We start from the raw sequence: 18,190 nt of genomic DNA on the forward strand, positions 1-18,190 counted from the left end.
GTTCTTTTACACCAAAATCAGTTGACAGAATAAGGGAGCAGCAGACCAGCTTGCCACTCATGCTGACCTCACTAACATAGCTTGGAGAGTGATAATGAAAGATAAAGCCCAAACTGGTGCCCAGCTGACCTGGGTTCTGAATCTCCCCTTCTATCAGTTCCATTGGTAATGGCATGGAGACATGGATCTGAATGTTCCATAATCTGGGCCAGGAATGGAGCAACATCTAGCTGAGGGAAAAGAACCAAGGGGCTCGACTGTCAAAGCAAGGAGAGGTTACAGAAAAATAGGAGAGAAAGGATAACCCCTACCCCTAAAGTGATGGCTAGCCTTTAACACATGGCCTCTGCTCCCCTCAGTATTTCTTCCCGGACAGGTTATCTCAGGAATTTATGCTTTCCAATAATTACCTTTCAGAGGCCTTCCACTTATCTTGCAAGAGGAATTCGCTAGTAACCTGACCTGCATTGCTCATGCTATTGCCTTCCACCCCCTCTAACCTTTCAGCTCATCTCTCAAGGCAGAAGTAGATGGCTCTTCCCAGACTTGCAGTGCTGGCTCAGCAAGGGTTGGTGAAGTTGATAAAAAGAAGAGTTTTAGTGCTACACAAATATTGAGGAGTTTGAGGGCACAAGCAGTAAAGTGTTGCCAGAGGGTTAAAATACCTCCTGAAGCGGTGTTATATTACTCAGAGCTGAAGGATGAACAGGGTATTGCACAATCAAAAGAGCCATTTTAATCTGAGGGCAAGTTTTATTATTTTACTGCTATTGTTCTCTGAACCAGTCAATGTGTGTTTTATTAATCCTTGTTGGACCCTCTACCCAGGCTCTCTGCTTCTCTCTTACCATCCCCCATCTTTCTCTGTCTCTCTCCCCCTCATGTAATCAATTTCCCTCTCTGTCCTCCCAGATTCTAATTCACCATCAGTCACTGGAGCAGTAGTATCAGGTAGGCGCTTTTCTGAAGCTCTTACAGTCAGCGCTTGTTCTGGGGCAGCCCTAAACAATCTAGCAAATACTCATCCCTCCGAGGCCACAGTAACTACGCTCATGCTCCCACTCCCACCCATGCCATGCCCCTTTGCTTCCCACTCTCTAGGGATGAGCGCGCTGTGTGCATGTGTATTCTTCTTGGCTTGTGCCAGCTGCTTCCCACCACCATTCTGGTGATGGGGGACATGTTTTCTTCTGAGTCTGCCCTGCTGCCTACTACGGGCGCGATGAGATATTGCGTCAGATTATCAGAAATCATAAAACACAACTTATCAAAAAGCTAGGGAGAAAGAAGAGAGAAGGTGTTGCGCTACATAGCAGCCTGCCACCAGTTCACAAATGCACAGTAAGGCCAAACTGATACAAGGGATCAAACCTCGAACACAGTGTAGGCATCCTGAGTGGACCATAGCCACCACTGACAGATACCTAAGGGTTACTCCTCTCAGCCTCAGCAAGTAAGAGCTTGGCTGCTGCTAAGCTATGCATCTGCTCCCTGACACATCAGCTTGTCTGCTGTGCCAGCAACTCCCCAGGACTCTGCCAGTGGAAACCTGGCCTTGCAGGTAACAACCAGTGAATCCCAATTGCAAAGTTCCACAGAAATATCTCTCTGCAGCATCTAGGCTGTCTCACTGGGCACTCACCGAAGTTAAGTCACTGCCTCCAAAGAGACAGTATGCACATCAGCCTAATTGGTTAGCTGAGGACTCACTCTCCACTTTAATACACAGCACAGAGATGGTTTTGTAATAAGACAAGAATAAATTTATTAACAAAGAACACAGGTTTAAGTGATAAAAGGTAAGAATGACAAGTATGGTTACAAATAAAATGAAACAAAACATGCCTCCTAGTGATTAAAATTTAATTTCAGCAAGTTACAATCTTTGTCTACGCAGGTTTCTCACCTAAGTCAGTTTCCAGCCATGGGCAGTGGTGAACCGCTGGCTTGGGGAGTCTAGCCCCAGCCCCACCCCTTCCACCCGAGGCCCCGCCCCTTCCACGCCCACCGGAGCCCAGCCCCTACTGTGGCCACTGGCCTCTGCCCAACACCCGCAGTCCTCCTCCCACTGTGGCTACTGGCCTCTGCCCCAGGCTAGCGTCCCCAGCCCCACCCTTGACCCGGGTGCGCCCGACACCCAGCCGGCCTGCCCCAGCCTCCCTGGGCCATGCCCAAACCCCAGCCAGCCGGACCCCTCACCCTGAAGGTACCTCCCCTCCCTGGCTGAGCTGCCAGCCCAAGCGCTGGGCGGGTGGGCAGGCAGCTCGGCCGGAGCACCTCCAGCCCCAGGCAGGTGGTGTGGCTGGAGTGGCCCCAGCCCCCACACTGGACAGGCATAGCAGCCCCAGCCCCACCACTGGACAAGCGGCATGGCCCCAGCACCGGGAGGACGGGCAGGAAACAGCAGGCAGGATAGAGTCTGGGGGTGGAGCATGGGCGGGGGGACGTCAGGCTGTTTGGGCAGGCAACTCCTTCCCGTGCCTATGATACCCGCCGCCCATGTTTCCAGCTACTCTTGCCTCCAAAGCTAAGAGGATCCACCTTTCATTAACTCAAAAAGTGTTGCTCCCCTTTGCCCCCTAGATGATGGATGACTCAAATGTCTCTTTGTCCCCCCTTATATTACTCCAAAATTCACTTCTCTATTTCAGAGCCAGGAACACTTCGTGGGGATGAAGATGCCATTCCCCATCGAGACTGTTAAGCAGTAATCTCCCCTACTTGCTAGTTTGATGGTTTTACATTTAAATGTACTTTTCATTGTCCTCTGCCATCTAGCTGGTCAGACAAATAAATACATATTCCTTTGTCTAGGGCAGGCTGGGCTTTATGCGCTATTGCCTGCCAAAACACATTGTAAGAACATATTTCCAGCATGCGTTTATACTCTTTTACACACCCGTACATACATGACAAATGATTTCCGGGACTAGCGTGTGACCAGTTAGCATAGGATACTTTACACAGTACCTTTTAGATAGACATTATGACAACAGTGTGTTGGGGCTATGAGTGTGTCAGGCTAGATGTGAGTTGTGGTATGTCGTGCCCTCTGCCAGTTGGCACTGAGGGGCTCCCAGGGGCACAGGTCTCTCTCTCTTCTTTATCCTTTAGCAACACTTGCTTGCCTTGCCACTAAAAATTCTTACTGTACTGACCTGACAGTGGGCCAACCTTTGCCCTCTGTGCATGTGCTAGGCCAGGGCTTGGTTGTATCAGTTTGGGGAAAGAGCTCTTGTTATTTTCAGTCATGTAACAACATTTGAACCCCAAACAAACACTCAGTGGTGCTGGAACGAGGGATGCTGCTGCACCCCCTGGCTTGAAGTAGTAATAACAAACACCAAATACATGGTTTCCATCAGCAGTACCCCCACTATACAATTGTTCCAGCTCCCCTGCACACACGCACTCCTTGATAGCCTCACACTTCGATTGGAACAGGACTGTGCCACAAGAAATTCAGCTGGGAGGGCAGGGAGAAGAGAGTGGCTCTTCCCGCATTACATTCCAGTAGGTGCGCAATCCTATGGGTGCTTTGCCACAGTCTGGATTTATGATCAGAATTAACATATTTCAAAGCACAAAGTTCTCTCTTTTGAAAAAGGAGGAGGAAGAGGAGAAAAACCACATTCCAAGCATTTGGCACAACAACCAACTTCCCCAGCCATCCTCCGGGAACAAAAAGAGGGGGGGAAAAGCTTGTCACCACACAATTTAAAATAACCCGTCTGTCCTGGCTCCACTCTGTCTCAGGGGGTAGATCCAAGTCCTCGCCTCCCCTCCTCCCCCCCCCCCCCCACCCATCAGGACTGCAGGCTCAAAGCACTTGACATTCAGCAGCAGAAGGAAAACAGCTCTGAGGGAAGGGACATGGGGGAAGGGAACAGTCCCGTCACCGGTAGGATTTGGGGGGGGGGGGAAAGGGGCCTGATAAAGGTCACAAAAATTGGTGGGAAGAGGGAGGTTATAGTTCTCCCAGGATTGATGAGTAGAAGGAATTCTCTGAGCACAGAGCCCTCCTGACCATGGAGTGAGCAGTCAGTCACCTCTGCAGCCCCTTCCCCCTTTGCCCCAGACCCTATGAAGGAGCCACTCTAGGTCTAAGCATTTGTACAAGGCACATAAGGAGGATGCAGGAAGGGAAGTGCATGCATCATCCCCCCTTCCGCCCGTCAACCCAAGCAAAAAAGGTAAATGCAGCTTCATGTTCTGTTAAGTTTCCCATGGCCCACTCTGCACTGAGGAACAAACCACTCCTGTTGAGGGGGTGTGAGGGAGCTGAGTAGCAAGGGGTGATGGAAGCCCTCGGAGCACAGCTCCAATAGAGGAGGAAACTGCTCATTGGTAGGGAAGGGAATCTTGGAGATGGGGCAATGGTACAGGTCTGGCTTTGCCAAATCTTGCAATTTTATTACTATTCTCACAACATTTGGTACTTTCCTTAAAGCCCAATTGCTGGAATAAAGAGCCTGCATGTGAATCTCAGGATTCATTAACTATGAAGTAAGTTTCTAGCCCTCACAGTGGCAGAGAAAAGCTAGACAACATGAAGCAGGTTCCCCCTAAAGGCTCAGGAACCAGAAGGCAAAATGTTTATGTTTTTCAAAACGTCATTATTCGTAAGCCAATCTCCTGATTTTGGGGGCTCTCATTCATGAATGCTTGGGGTTGGCAATACTGCAGATTATCCTTTGCCTCAAGGTCTTGAGGTTTGGGATCCAAATTACTGGCAGTTCCACAGAGGACAAAACCCTGACCCTCTCCCCTCAGATTGAACAATTTGAGGGGAATTCTGCAAGGAGAGCTTCTCTGAGCTTGCCTTCCTGGCCTTCTCCTGTAGGATTGTTCTTCATAATGATTTATATAGGTGCATATAATGTTTTGCACACAGATATAAAGACCAGGGGCCAAATTCTCCATTGCCCTGCATCTTACTGTATTTACACCAGGGCAAAGTGGGTTTTAAGAACTACCAAATCAGTGTGGGAATGTTTTCCATTCTCTTTGCACTGGCGTAAGTGACGACATGGTGAAAGGCAAGGGAGAATCGGGCCCATGCTTCCCATGCTCAAGCTATTGGAGATCAAGACCTCAACCCCAAATGGCTGAAGACAATAGGCATGATTCTCCACTGCCATGTGTCTTATGTAGCCACCTACAACACAAAGTGAGAGCAATGTCCAGATAAAATGCAACCACTCTAATTTGGCAGTGTTTTACCCCCTTTGCAAAGCTGTATGTGAGCATACCTGGTACAAGGCAGTGAAGAATCAGGACCAATAGAAGGGGAGAGTAGGTAACAGAAGGAGAACAACAGTAAATACATTGGTGTGGATTCCTCCATGGTGTAACTCCACTGACTTTACTGGAGTTCCCGAGGGATGAATATTGCCCACTGTATTTATATAAGGCTGTCAGGAATCTCCAGACAGGAAAGAACCTTTTGACCTCCAAGGCTGCCCCATATAAAGTAGCTTTAATCCTCTTACTTGGTCTCTTTGTATCCTCTCTCTTAGGCTCACGTACAGAGTGTTACTAGGGAGCACTAGGACAAGGCCGCAGCACTTGACATTGCACTGTTCATAGTGTAACCCACACACCTCCTGGGGGTGGGGTGGTATTCTGTCCCATCTAGTGGCACCAAGACCAGGGGGAAAAGAAAGAAACGAGAGAGAGAGAGAGAGAGAGAGAGAGAGAGTGTGTGTGTGTGTGTGTGTGTGTGTGTTAGTTGCTCTACAGCCTCAGCTAACAGCCAGTTGGCCTTTAGCTCATGCAGTAGAGGCTCATACTCCAGAGGTCCCAGGTTTGATCCCGCCCGCCGACAAACAGGGTCTGTTGGTGTTACAATAGCACCTCTAGGAACCCTATGAGATGAGGCATGGCCCCAGCTGGAGTGGAAGCCATGGTGCATGGCTGTCTCAATGTTGTCAGTCTGAAGCACTGTATATTCATGCTCAGCACCAAGAAATTCTGGATTCATGCCACCACTAACTGGGTCAGGTTGAAAGCTGGGAGAGCATAAAAGATAGAAGTTATTTCATGGATTCAACCTCCAACTCCCTTAGCAGTCAGAGTTATGATGGCTGGTGGCAATTCCAGTTCCAATACATGGAGACCTTTCCATGGGGAATGGAATAATCGGGGGTGGGGGGATTATCGTGGCTTAATTTTAGGCCTGATCCTGAGAGCTGCTGAATTCTCAGACCTCACATTATCTTTAATGAGCATGGTGGGTACACAGCACCTCTCAGGATCAGACTCCTTGGCTGGAGGAGGTATAAGCAGATGGCGAATCACTTCTCCACATTGTCAGACAAACACACACTAGTCCCACTCTGAATCATTCTCTGAATAAGCAGAGTGACTAGCTGAAAGAGCACCATGTGACCTGATGAAGCATACAATGTTTTCCAGGAAGCCAAAAAACTCATATAATCTCAGTTGGGCAAAATCTATTATATAAACCAGTAACAACTTGTAGCACTTTGCAGGATAACATGTGGTTCTGGTGATGCCTGCAGGTTTGATCAGAGCTCCTCTCATTCTGATTTACAAACAAGAATGCTGTGCAAATAAACCAGAGCATCTGGGATCCCTCTTTATTCTTCCAAACTGCCATGGGGATGGGTAAAAAGAGGAAAACGCCCCTCCATGTCAGCAGTCAGAAAGAGCGGAAATAAGAAGAAATGCCATTTTCAAAGAGCCACAAAACAATCATGGCGTAATGATCTGACATTGCCCTGAGATGTTTGCACATAGCTTACCATCAATATGTGATCGTGTGCTGCAACAGCAAAGATAAAGCAACAACGACATCACAACATAGTTTCAGGACACTGCACAATGGTGGTTTTGTGGCTCACCCTGTGAATCCATTCAATAACAAAATGTCTCTAAGTTTAAGACAGTTATATTACATATGTATCACATACTTATCAAATACTATTTTTAAGGTTGCTATCTCTGAGGTTTTTGCATTGACTGTTTTACTTTAGATGAGTTGCAGGAACTTTGATTTAGTTTTTATAAGCAGAGGATGTCTGTGTTTATTTTATATTATGTATTTTTAGATTCTATGGCTGGAGAATATTCTTTTTGTGGGCAGCGTGAATAACTGAGGGGGATCTTCTTCTTGATTCCTGTGTTACTTTTTGAAGGAAAGATTTTAATCATAACAGAATATTGTAGTTATGGTCCTTTCTTTCTAATGCTCCTACTTTTGGTCTAAAAAGGCAAAATGTAAAAAGTGTCACTTACAGAACGTACTAAGAGAAGGAGCCTCCAGTTCCTAGGCAGCTACTGTACAGTTATGTCCTCAGTCCATCCTCTCAGAAGAAATTCTGTGTCCCACCCCATTCCACCCTCAGAGCTCATCCATCAGACTCCTCAGCTTCATCTGTCAGTTGATGAGGCTTCTCAATTTGTGTGGTGCATCCAAAAGTGGAGGAACAGCTGGAAACATCAGCAGCAGCTGGCAGACACCTGTGGCAAAATTCCTAGAGGATTTAAGGTGGCATGCTTTGTGTGTGATTATAATTCTCTATAGGTTGGCAGATTTTAAACTTTTGAATACATAAAGATGGACACATTTTCAAATCTTTCTGCTTCAGGGTTTTTGTAGGGACTTTTGTTTGTTGGTTTGTATTTTTTGTGGATCTGAGATCCACAGAGTGCAGCTTGATATAATATTAGAGGGGAACCCCATGGAATGCAGTTCTTTTGAAGAAAGAGGACTCACCCTAAGTTACTTCTTTTTAAAATGTCATTATGTCTGGGAGAATGACAGTGAAAATAATGCCATATTACTGTAAACATCTGCTCCCTTCAGATTAATATGCAGTTTGTACTATAGTCTGCTCTGCAGAACCAAAAGTTACTTTAGAAAAAGTTATTGATGATTGTCATATAAATTCTGATTCCAGAATCATTTTGCACAAAGAAGAGTAGGAAGCGGAAAAAACTCAACTTAATTTTTAGTCACACAATTAACTGGAAGGTTAAAATAAAAAATGTTCTAGCTGGACCTGGATTTGAGTCCTGCACCTGAACTTTGTAGGCCTGATTCTCCACCACCTTGCACCTCATAGAATGTCAGGGTTAGAAGGGACCTCAGGAGGTCATCTAGTCTAACCCCCTGCTCAAAACAGGACCAATCTCCAGACAGATTTTTACCCCAGTTCCCTAAGTGGCCCCCTCAAGGATTGAGCTCATAACCCTGAGTTTAGGAGGCCAATGCTCAAACCACTGAGCTATCTCTTGTAATCATTATCACCCATGAACGCTGGCTGTAAGAGGCTACCATTCTGATTTATGGTAGCATCTTACACTCAGTTTACACAGGTGTTAATGACTGCACCAGGTGCAAGGGCGTGATTATGGAAGACTGAGGCGGTATTTGCAGTATAGGAGTTTTTCTAGAGTACAGAGAATATAGAGTACACTATTCATTTCCTAACACCAGGTTTAAAATCACATTATATTGAGGGGTTTGTTCAAAGGGTCAGTTAATAGGGCAGGTGAAGTTTCAAAGTGGACCACTGGGAGAGTTGTTCATTGCAGCTCCCATGTGGCAGAACCACTCTGGGAAGGATAAGTGTGAGTGGAGGCAGATGAAAAGAAAAAAAAAGAGATGCGAGGGACCATGAGTGTGTGAGGGAGACTGAGAAGTTGGTTGCCTGCAGTAATAGGTGACTAGACAGGATGATCCAGGAGGTCTCTGCCCATCCTGTGTTCCTATGTTCTTAACTCTGGGCCCTAGATCAAAATGGGTCCCTTACCCATTACTAAGTGAACTGTTGTAGTCAGGTAAATCTAATCCAGAAAGATTTCAGGACAAGATAAAGCTTAGATATGCTCCATACAGAAAGGAAGGTTATACCCAGAGAAGGTAAGGAGGTACCAGTAGAAGTTTTTGTCAGTGACTGTCAGTCTTATTGCAATAAAATTCTGCTAAACTTGTCAAGTGTTTCTGTGCCTGTGTATTCCTCCCAACTCACCCCTCTGTTCAGGATGCAACATAAAGCAGTCAAGGATCAGGCCTCAAAACTCTAGAATGGGCCTCCCCATCTCTTTGGATCCATACCTCTAGAATAGGCCAACCCAACTCTCCAGAGCCAAATGTGCCTTCACGGAGGAGGGCTCAAAATCCAGATATGAATCCGAATCACCCCAAATTCTGGAGAAATAAGATGTAGCATTTAGATTCAACCCATTACAGACAGGCCTATCTCTAGTTTTAACTAGAAAAATCATAGAATCAGAAATGTAGGGCTGGAAGGGACCTTGAGAGGCATCCCCCTGCACTGAGGCAGGATCAAGTATAACTAGAGCATCCCTGACAGATGTTTATCTAACCTGTTCTTAGAAGCTTCCAGTGATGGGGATTCACTTAGATACTCCAGGGCAACCGTGGGCAAACTATGGCCCACAGGACCGTCCTGCCCGGCCCCTGAGCTCCCGGCCGGGGAGCCTAGTCCCTGGCCCCTCCCCCACGGGCTGCGCTCTGGCCCACCACTCCTGCTGGGCAGCATGGGGAGCACAACTGGCTCTGGCCGGGTGTCGTAGCTGCGAACTCCTGCTGGTGGGGTGAGGATTGAGGGGTACTGGGGGGCAGCCAGGGAGGAGGGGGCAGTTGGATGGGAGGTTCTGAGGGGGTGGGGGGATGGGGAACAGGGAGAATTGGGAGTGGGAGTCCCGGGGGGGCCTGTCGGGGCGGGGATGTGGATAGGGGTCGGGAGGGCAGTCAGCGGACAGAGAGCGGGGGGGTTGGATAAGGGGGTGGGATCCCAGGGGGTACTTAGGGGTGGGGGTCCCGGGAGGGGGTGATCAGGGGACAAGGAGCAGAGGGCGCTTGGATAGGGGGCAGGGGTCCCAGGAGGGGCGGTCAGGGGACAAGGAGCAGGAGGGGTTGAATGGGTCAGGGATTCTGAGGGGGGCAGTCAGGGGGCGGGAAGTGGGAGGGGGCAGATAGGGGGCAGGGGCCAGGTTGTTTGGAGAGGCACAGCCTTCCCTACCCGGCTCTCCATACAGTTGCGCAACCCTGATGTGGCCCTCAGGCCAAAAAGTTTGCCGACCTTTGCTCCAAGGGCTGGTGCTCTACAAATATCCACAATACTGACAACAAAAAACATTCAAAAATTATGAGTCAGGCTCCCAAAAACAAGAAGATTTTTTTTTTTTAATCTGAATTTCTTGTTATTTGTCTTCTGGTTTCTGAGCCTTTAGGTTACCCTCAGTTCCCATTTTCAAGGTTTTCTCCACAACCAGGAGAGCTAGGAACGTTTTTTTTAAATGAAAGCTGAGACTCTCATGCAGTCTCTGGATTCCAAGAGCTGGGAGCTCTAAGAAAAATCACAAGCATTGGCAAGACTGTATCTATCAGACAGAATAAATCTGGCATCCCACAATGTGGTTGCTAAAAAGTCATTTTCCTCAACAAAAGTGCCTTTTACCATTGCACTCTGAACAGAGACCATACAAAAATTGACCATATTGAGTGTATGCAGTGTTGTTGTAGCTGTGTTGGTCCCAGGATATTAGAGAGAGAAGGTGGGTGAGGTAATGTCTTTTATTGGACCAATTTATGTTGGTCAGAAAGAGAAACTTTCAAGCTTACACAGAACTCTTCTTCAGGGAAACATACTAAGAGTGTCATAGCTAAACACATGGTGGGACAGATTGTTTAGCATAGGAAGTTACATATTTCAAGAGACCATTCAAGGTGAAGTGGCAAATTAACATCTCTGCAGTCACAGAGGAGAACACTAGAGGGCAGGGGTAGAAAGGCAGCTGGTGGGGGTTAATAGTGGGTTATAGATTGTTGTAATAAAACATAAATCCAGTGTCTCTGTTCAGTCCATGATTTTTAGTGTCTAGCAAAGTTATGAATTCAAACTCCCAGGCTTGTGTTTTGAAAGAGTTGTGCAGGTTTCCTTTGAGTATGAGAACTGATAGCTCAGATATAGAGTGATCACTTTGTGACTAGTGTTCACCCACAGGTGATACGGTGATTTTGTCTTTTATCATTTTCCTGTGTGATTTCATTCGAGAGCATAGTGATTGTCTGGTTTCACCCACATCGTTAAGGATTTCACAGTCAACAACTAACATCACATGCACCACAATCTCTCCACCGCTGGAAGGACAGCTATACAGTCCCTGAAATCTAACCACCAGATAGCAATCTAACCAGCAGACAAAGGGAGCACCATCGTCGTCCTCCACTGTGATGACTACATTAACAAGGCCAACCAACAACTCTCCGACACCACCTCCTATAAAGAACTCGGGAATTTAAAGATATCATCAAATCCTTTCCCAAATAACTCCATGAGAAATTCTACAAATTTATCCTCCAAGGACCCACCCCAGGGACTTTCTAGACACTTCCCAAGATACACAAACACAGGAACCCAGGCAGACCCTCATATCTGACTATGACACTCTTACTGAAGGAATATCAGGACTCATAGAAACCATCATCAAACCACTCACCACACACAGAGCCAGCTTCTTCCTGGACACAACCAGCATCCTTCACAAACTCCAAAACATTAACAACCTCCCTCAGAACACCATCCTTACCACCATGGATCCCACTTCCCTATACACCAACATCCCTCACAATGACAGCATAGCTGCCTGCTTCAAATATTTACAAGGCAATGGACAGCCCTCAGATATCCACCCCAAACACACCACCAAACTCATCCATGTCATCCTCACCTATAACAACTTTACATTCAATAACAAATACTTTGTCCAAACCACAGGAATAGCCCGGGGGAGCAGGACAGCTCCCTAATATGCCAACCTCTTCATGGGCCACCTTGAAGAAGATTTCTAGACAAATACACCATGAAACCAATGATATATCTGAGATACAGCAATGATATTTTCATCCTCTGGACAGATGATTTAAACTCCCTCATAGATTTCCACCGCAACTTCAACCACACCACCCATCCATTAGACTCTCTCTGGAACACTCCTACATCAGCATCAACTTCCTGGACACCACAATCAGCTTCAATATTGGAACCTTACAGACAACTCTATAGAAGAAACCCCAGATCACCACACCTACCTTCATAGATCCAATAACCACCCCAAAGACACCAAGAAATCTGCTATCTACAGCTAGGCACTCAGATACCATAGAATATGCACAGAGGAGAAAGTCTGGGGTATACACCTTAACACACTCAAAATTGCCTTCACCAAACAAGGACACTTCACCAGAGAAGTCGATCGGATCATGGATTGAGCCACCCAAGAGAGAGAACCTGATACAGAAATATCGCACACCCCTAGTTGTCACCTACCACCCTACACTGGAACCCATACAGGGTATCATCAAACAACTACAACCCATACTCGATGGGGAGCCCTCCTGAAAGAATTTTTTCCTGAACCCCCTCTTCTGGCCTTCAAACAACCTCCCAATCTCTCCAAGCTCATCATCAGAAGCAAGCTCCCAATAGACCAGGATATACCAACTCAAAAAGTGGCACCAGATCCTGCCAGAACAACCAATGCAAAATCTGCAGACGTATTGCCACTGCTATAATGATCAACACTCCCCAAAACATACCTTTCAAGATCCATGGGTCCTACACATGCCTATCACAACATGTCGTGTACTTCATCTAGTGTACTACACGCCCCCAATAACAGCTATGTGGGTGGATCCAGACTATCACTACAGTCTCAAATGAACTTGCACAGGAAAATTATAAAAGATAAAATCACCATATCACCTGTGGGTGAACACATTTCACAAAGCCATCACTCTATGTCTGACTTATCCATCCCCATCAAAGGAAACCTGCACAACACTTTCAAAAGATGAGCCTGGGAGTTTAGATTCATAACATTGCTAGACAAAAAAGCATGGACTGAATAGAGACACTGGATTTATGGTTTATTACAACAATCTATAACCCACTAACAACCCCATATGCAGCTCCCTTTCCCGCCTCCTCCCTTTCTCTCCTATGACTGCATGGATGTTGACAGGCCATTTCACCATGAGTGGTCCCTTGAAATGTGCGTTGACTAGTTATGCTAAACAATCTGTTCCAACTTGTATTTAGCTGTGACATTCTGAATACATTTTACAGACCTGAATAAAAGTTCTGTGTAAGCGCAAAAGCTTGTTTCTCTCTCCAACAGAAGTTGGTCCAATAAAGATATTACTTCACCCACTTTCTCTCTCATAACTGAGTTTAGTGAGATCTGGGAGAGTTGCCCCAGGGGTGAAGGCTTCCCTTATTAAACAAACTCTGAATATAGCCCATTGCAGCTTGTCAAGCAAATTCTGTTCAGGAGGAGCCTGAAATTATTTGGGTCCATTGACTTAAGTGGAATTGCTTCTGATTTACATCACTGTGAGAGGCGAATCAGGCCCATTGTGTTCTGCTCTTCCCTTAGCCCTGCCAGCAGAAGAATGTTCGAAGAGACATTGTCAAGATAAAAAATTATCTTGGTTGAAAGAGACAATTTAGGTTACTGAACCAGAATGAATTTCATAAATCTAGTGTCTCTCACTATTTAGCCTGTTTGTTTACCTTTTTACCTTACTTTGAAACTTGGCTGTTCTGTTGCCCTCTGTGCACTTAATTCAGTCTTTAGTGGGATACATCAGCTTCTACCAAGACCCATGGCTAGGGACCCCAGATAAGAGAAACTCTGCCTGGAAGGGGTTGCAGCAGCAGCCAGAACAGCCCTGAAAGTTGGTGGCACTGACTGGGAAAAGGTCATGGCCAGAGCATCCTTGAAATTCACTGATTCAGCTCAGGGGGAGGGAATAGCTCAGTGGTTTGAGCACTGGCCTACTAAACCCAGGGTTGTGAGCTCAATCCTTGAGGGGGCCACTTTCGGATCAGGGGCAAAAACAATACTTGGTCCTGCAAGTGAAGGCAGGGGGCTGGACTCAATGACCTTTCCCTTCCAGTTCTAGGAGATAGGATATCTCTATTTATTTATCCCATGGAAAGCCCCCTACCAGCTATGAAGCCTAGATTAGAGCTAAAAATTGGACACCCCTGGAAGAACAAAAATGAATCCTAAGTTTAGGACACATGTACAGACTTGATTTGTCTTCTCTCTTCCCTGAAATCTCAGAGGAGTGGGTGGGATCTGAAAACATCAGAAGAGCAAGCGACCATTGTAACTGTAAATCTAGTTTAACCAAATTCATCCCTGGTGTAAATCCACGGAATGCAACCAAGTGACACCAAAGATGAATTTGTTCTTATCTTTCTGCCACTATACAACATGGAGAGTATTATATTAATAATGAAGAAATAAATAAAATAATGTTCATAGTGTGTTCTTTGTTAGGCCAGGCTCTTCAAGTGGAGTGACCCAGGGCAATTCTCAGATTTAATCTCTCTTCTTCCCCAAACAAGCAGTTGATTCCTGCTTTACTCCCAATTTAAAATCTTTGATCAACATTAGGGGTATGAAAGGAGTCCCTGATCTAAGCTCAGATAATGGAGAGAGATGGCATTTGGCTCTTTGAGGTAGAAGTGGACAAAAAGCAAAAAAAGACAGCTAGAATCATGAGCGTTAGTGGATTTCAGCCACAAGAGAGTGTGGGGTAAGGGCAAGCGAAAGAGAGACAATGAGAGACTGTAGCCAGTTTATTCCATCTCCTTCAAGGTGTCATTTGAGTCAATGGGAATGACTGCAGCAGATCTCAAGATACACAAGGATCACTTATTTGGCTTTTAAAAATACATTGAGAATAAAGGAAATACTAAAAAAAGTGAGCCAATCGCCTGGGTCATGATGTGTGGGAATGAATAAAAAAGGTGAGTGCCAGCTGGTAATAATCTGTGGTATGTAAATAGGCTTAAGCCAGGGGAAGGAATTTTTCTGGATCTGGTCCAAAGGTGTCAACCATTTGCAAGATCTGACTGAGATTAACCTGTGGTTTTCCATGGTCAGCACACAAAGGGGAAAAATACGATAAGTAAGCACAGCAGTTGTACTGAGGATCCTAGTGTTGTTCAAACATACATAATGCGGTCAGAACCAGCCTGTGACCACACCTGGCAATGTTCCTTAGCTCTGGAAACATCCCCAGTAAGGAATTGGCTGGCTAGCGTCTCTCCCTCTCTCTCAGGATGCAAGCATTGAATACAAGAGACATCATCTGTTTCTAAAGCACTATCTCTAGTTCACCATTCCTTTGGAAAGCAACCCAAAAAATTAAATTTTACTGAAAGGCAATATCGGCCACATTCATCACTCCTTATACACATACATCACACATTATAACTCCCCTGAACACTATGGGTTTACACCAGGGATGACGAGTTTGGCCATTTAATGCTTGCAGTTTACCAAATTGTACATCTGTTTGGTTCCTTTGTTTCTGAGACATAGTTCCACAAATTATTATTATGAAAGAGATGAATTTAAGAAGGCCTCATCATATTGCAAGGACACACTGAAAAGTCTGCTTGCATGCCCTTCATTCCCCCACCCCATACACACAATCTCAGAGTTGCAAACTGTCATCCTATAAGTGTGCAAAAACATTTCTTCGGGTTACAATCTTCAAACCAGATGTCTGGTCCTGTGGAGAACAATTATACAATGATATGGAGCTGGATAGTCTTTACTTCTTTAACTTCTAGGATTCATGGTAGGCTTGTGTTTTAGAGAAGAGATTCAAGGAAAGAGCATGTGTGTTGGCCTTCTGCATAGGTGCAGGAGGGAGGTCAGTGGGAAAGGAAACATTGACAAAATTCACTATTTAAGTCAGTGGAGTTGTGTTCAGATATGCCAGTGTTGAATGTGGCCCAATATATGTGTTGTAATATATTCTGAATATCTCGAACTTTCTGCAGTAAAACAATGGATTTCAAAAGTGTAATAGTGTTTATTTCCTTTAAAAAAAAAAGGACATTCCAAAGGTAGTCTGAAGTCCTGAAAAAAAGCCTACTATTATCCTCTGATGAGCCAGTCAAGAACTATCTCCATAAGCTACCTGATGAACTCAAAGACAAAAAATATTTTTCACTGACATCAGCATAACTAATCTAGATGCATCTATTTGCATATGCAGCCTGATTGACTGTAAACTCACTCCATATCTCAGTATTGTTTACCTTAGAAATGGCAACAACAGAAACCAAGTGACTGACTGCATGACTTTTCAACCAATGATGAGTAGGGCCTTACCAAATTCACGGCCATGAAAAATGTGCCACGGACCACGAAATTGGATCTCCCCGTGTGAAATCTGGCCTTTTGTGTGCTTTTACCCGATACCATACAAAGTTCACAGAGGAGACCAGTATTTCTCAAATTGGGGGTCCTGACCCAAAAAGGAGTTGTGGGGGGGGGTTGCAAGGTTATTTTAGGGGGGTTGGGGTATTGCCACCCTTACTTCTGCGCTGCTGCCTTCAGAGCTGGGAAGCCGGAGAGTGGCGGCTGCTGACTGAAGGCTCAGCTCTGCAGACAACAGCACAGAAGTAAGGGTGGCAAGACCATACCATGCCATCCTTACTTCTGCACTGCTGCTGGCGATGGCTCTGCCTTCAGAGCTGGGCTCCCGACCAGCAGCCGCTGCTCTCCAGCTGCCGAGCTCTGAAGGCAACACTGCCGTCAGCAGCAGTGCAGAAGTAAGGGTAGCAGTACCGCACATCCCCCCTACAATAACCCTATGACACCCCCACACACACAACACTCCTTTTTTGGGTCAGGACCCTACAATTACAACACCATGAAATTTCAGATTTAAATAGCTGGAATCATAAAACTATTTTTACTATTTACTATTTTTTAAATCCTATGACCATGAAATTGACCAAAATGGACCATGAATTTGATAGGGCCCTAATTATGAGCCACGATTTTTTCCTTGCATATAACTGTAGCTATTTAACTAGGCTTTTCCACTTTATATTATTCTTATTTTTCAAGCACCCACTTAGGTACTACTCACATGTCATAAACACACAAAGACAAGTTTATAACATTCAACAACAGTACCCCATCGCTTTACTTTGGGGGCAAAGACAAAATGTTGATATAAGAAAAAGTGTAGGCTCTTCAAGACAGGGACTCTTGTTTTTACTCCATGTCTGTACGGTGTGTAGCACAACTGGATCCTGATCCCAGACTGGGGCTCTGGACACTAATGTAATAAATAATATTTTCTCCTCTCTGGTACTAATAAAAATTATTCAAACTAATGAGAGAAACTCAACGAATACAGTTTGGGAAAGGATAATCTACATGCTTCCTTTATAAATACCAGTAGCTCAACACGTGGCTTAATGTCATTTTCATTCTGAAAGGGAAACCTTCTAGGACGTAAGTGAAGTCTGCCTGGAATGACAGCCATGGCACCATTACAGCAGCTGGAAAGAGAGAGCAAGCAACAGGCCGAGAAGGGGCAGAGCTCAGCCTTCAGCGTAGGAAGGAAAGGCGAGGAAGAATGCTAATTAAAAACGCAGTGTGGATGCAGGAGACTCACAAAGATTCTCCCCCTCCCCACCCCAGCCATCCATATGACAGTGCTGCTCTGTGGAACAGAACAATAGATACATTATGCTAACCTATAATTATCCCAAGAAAAGCGATAGCTAAGTCAAGGCATTACATGAACGTTGGAATACTGGATACAATCCAACAAGAAGCAAACAAGGGGGAAAAGTCTTTAAACAAAGACTGAAAGCTGCCCAGCGCAGAACATCAAAGAGGAAATTTCATGTTATCTTCACATTTGTTTTGGGGTTTTTTTCCCCTCTTTTATTTAATGATTTAAGCACAAATTCCCTCTTTCGTGTATTTCTTGGCTACTTTCTGTCCTAATTAGTTCCAGTTATGAACATTCTCCTTCGACAGCATGGTGGATTTGGCTCACACAGACCAGATCCCTCTGCATGGATATAAGATAGAGAATTTAGCCCAATGCACGTCTTTGTCACAGGTGCAAGCAATGGGAGGCAGGAAGGGTAGATGGAGATATTCTCCAAAGCCAGACAAGCTGCTGGTGCTTTAGAGAGGATGCATAATCAGGAATCACCAAGCTGCAGCATGCACAAGCACTTCAATACCTGCAGTCTGATTCCACTCAGACAGGGAATACCCAATTATGGGAAGGAGTGAGGACACAACTTACACCTTACAGCACTATGCTTTAAAGGGGGATTAATATCATTGTTTA

General features: G+C 45.4%; 1 protein-coding gene across 8 annotated transcripts in view; it reads right to left on the bottom strand.

Annotated features, from left to right (window-relative positions):
• Positions 1 to 18,190, bottom strand: part of DPF3 (double PHD fingers 3) — a 215,570-nt gene that overhangs the window by 132,388 nt on the left and 64,992 nt on the right. The window contains exon 1 of one of the 8 annotated variants that reach the window (XM_065595313.1): positions 7,261 to 9,663. The exons of the other annotated variants lie outside the window; for them this stretch is intronic. The gene's annotated coding sequence lies outside the window, so the exon portion shown is untranslated. Of the gene's footprint in view, positions 1 to 7,260; positions 9,664 to 18,190 lie in introns of those variants that run through there. 8 annotated transcript variants of the gene reach the window in all.

This window comes from Chrysemys picta, chromosome 4 (assembly GCF_011386835.1).
Source record: "Chrysemys picta bellii isolate R12L10 chromosome 4, ASM1138683v2, whole genome shotgun sequence".
NCBI lineage: Eukaryota > Metazoa > Chordata > Testudines > Emydidae > Chrysemys > Chrysemys picta.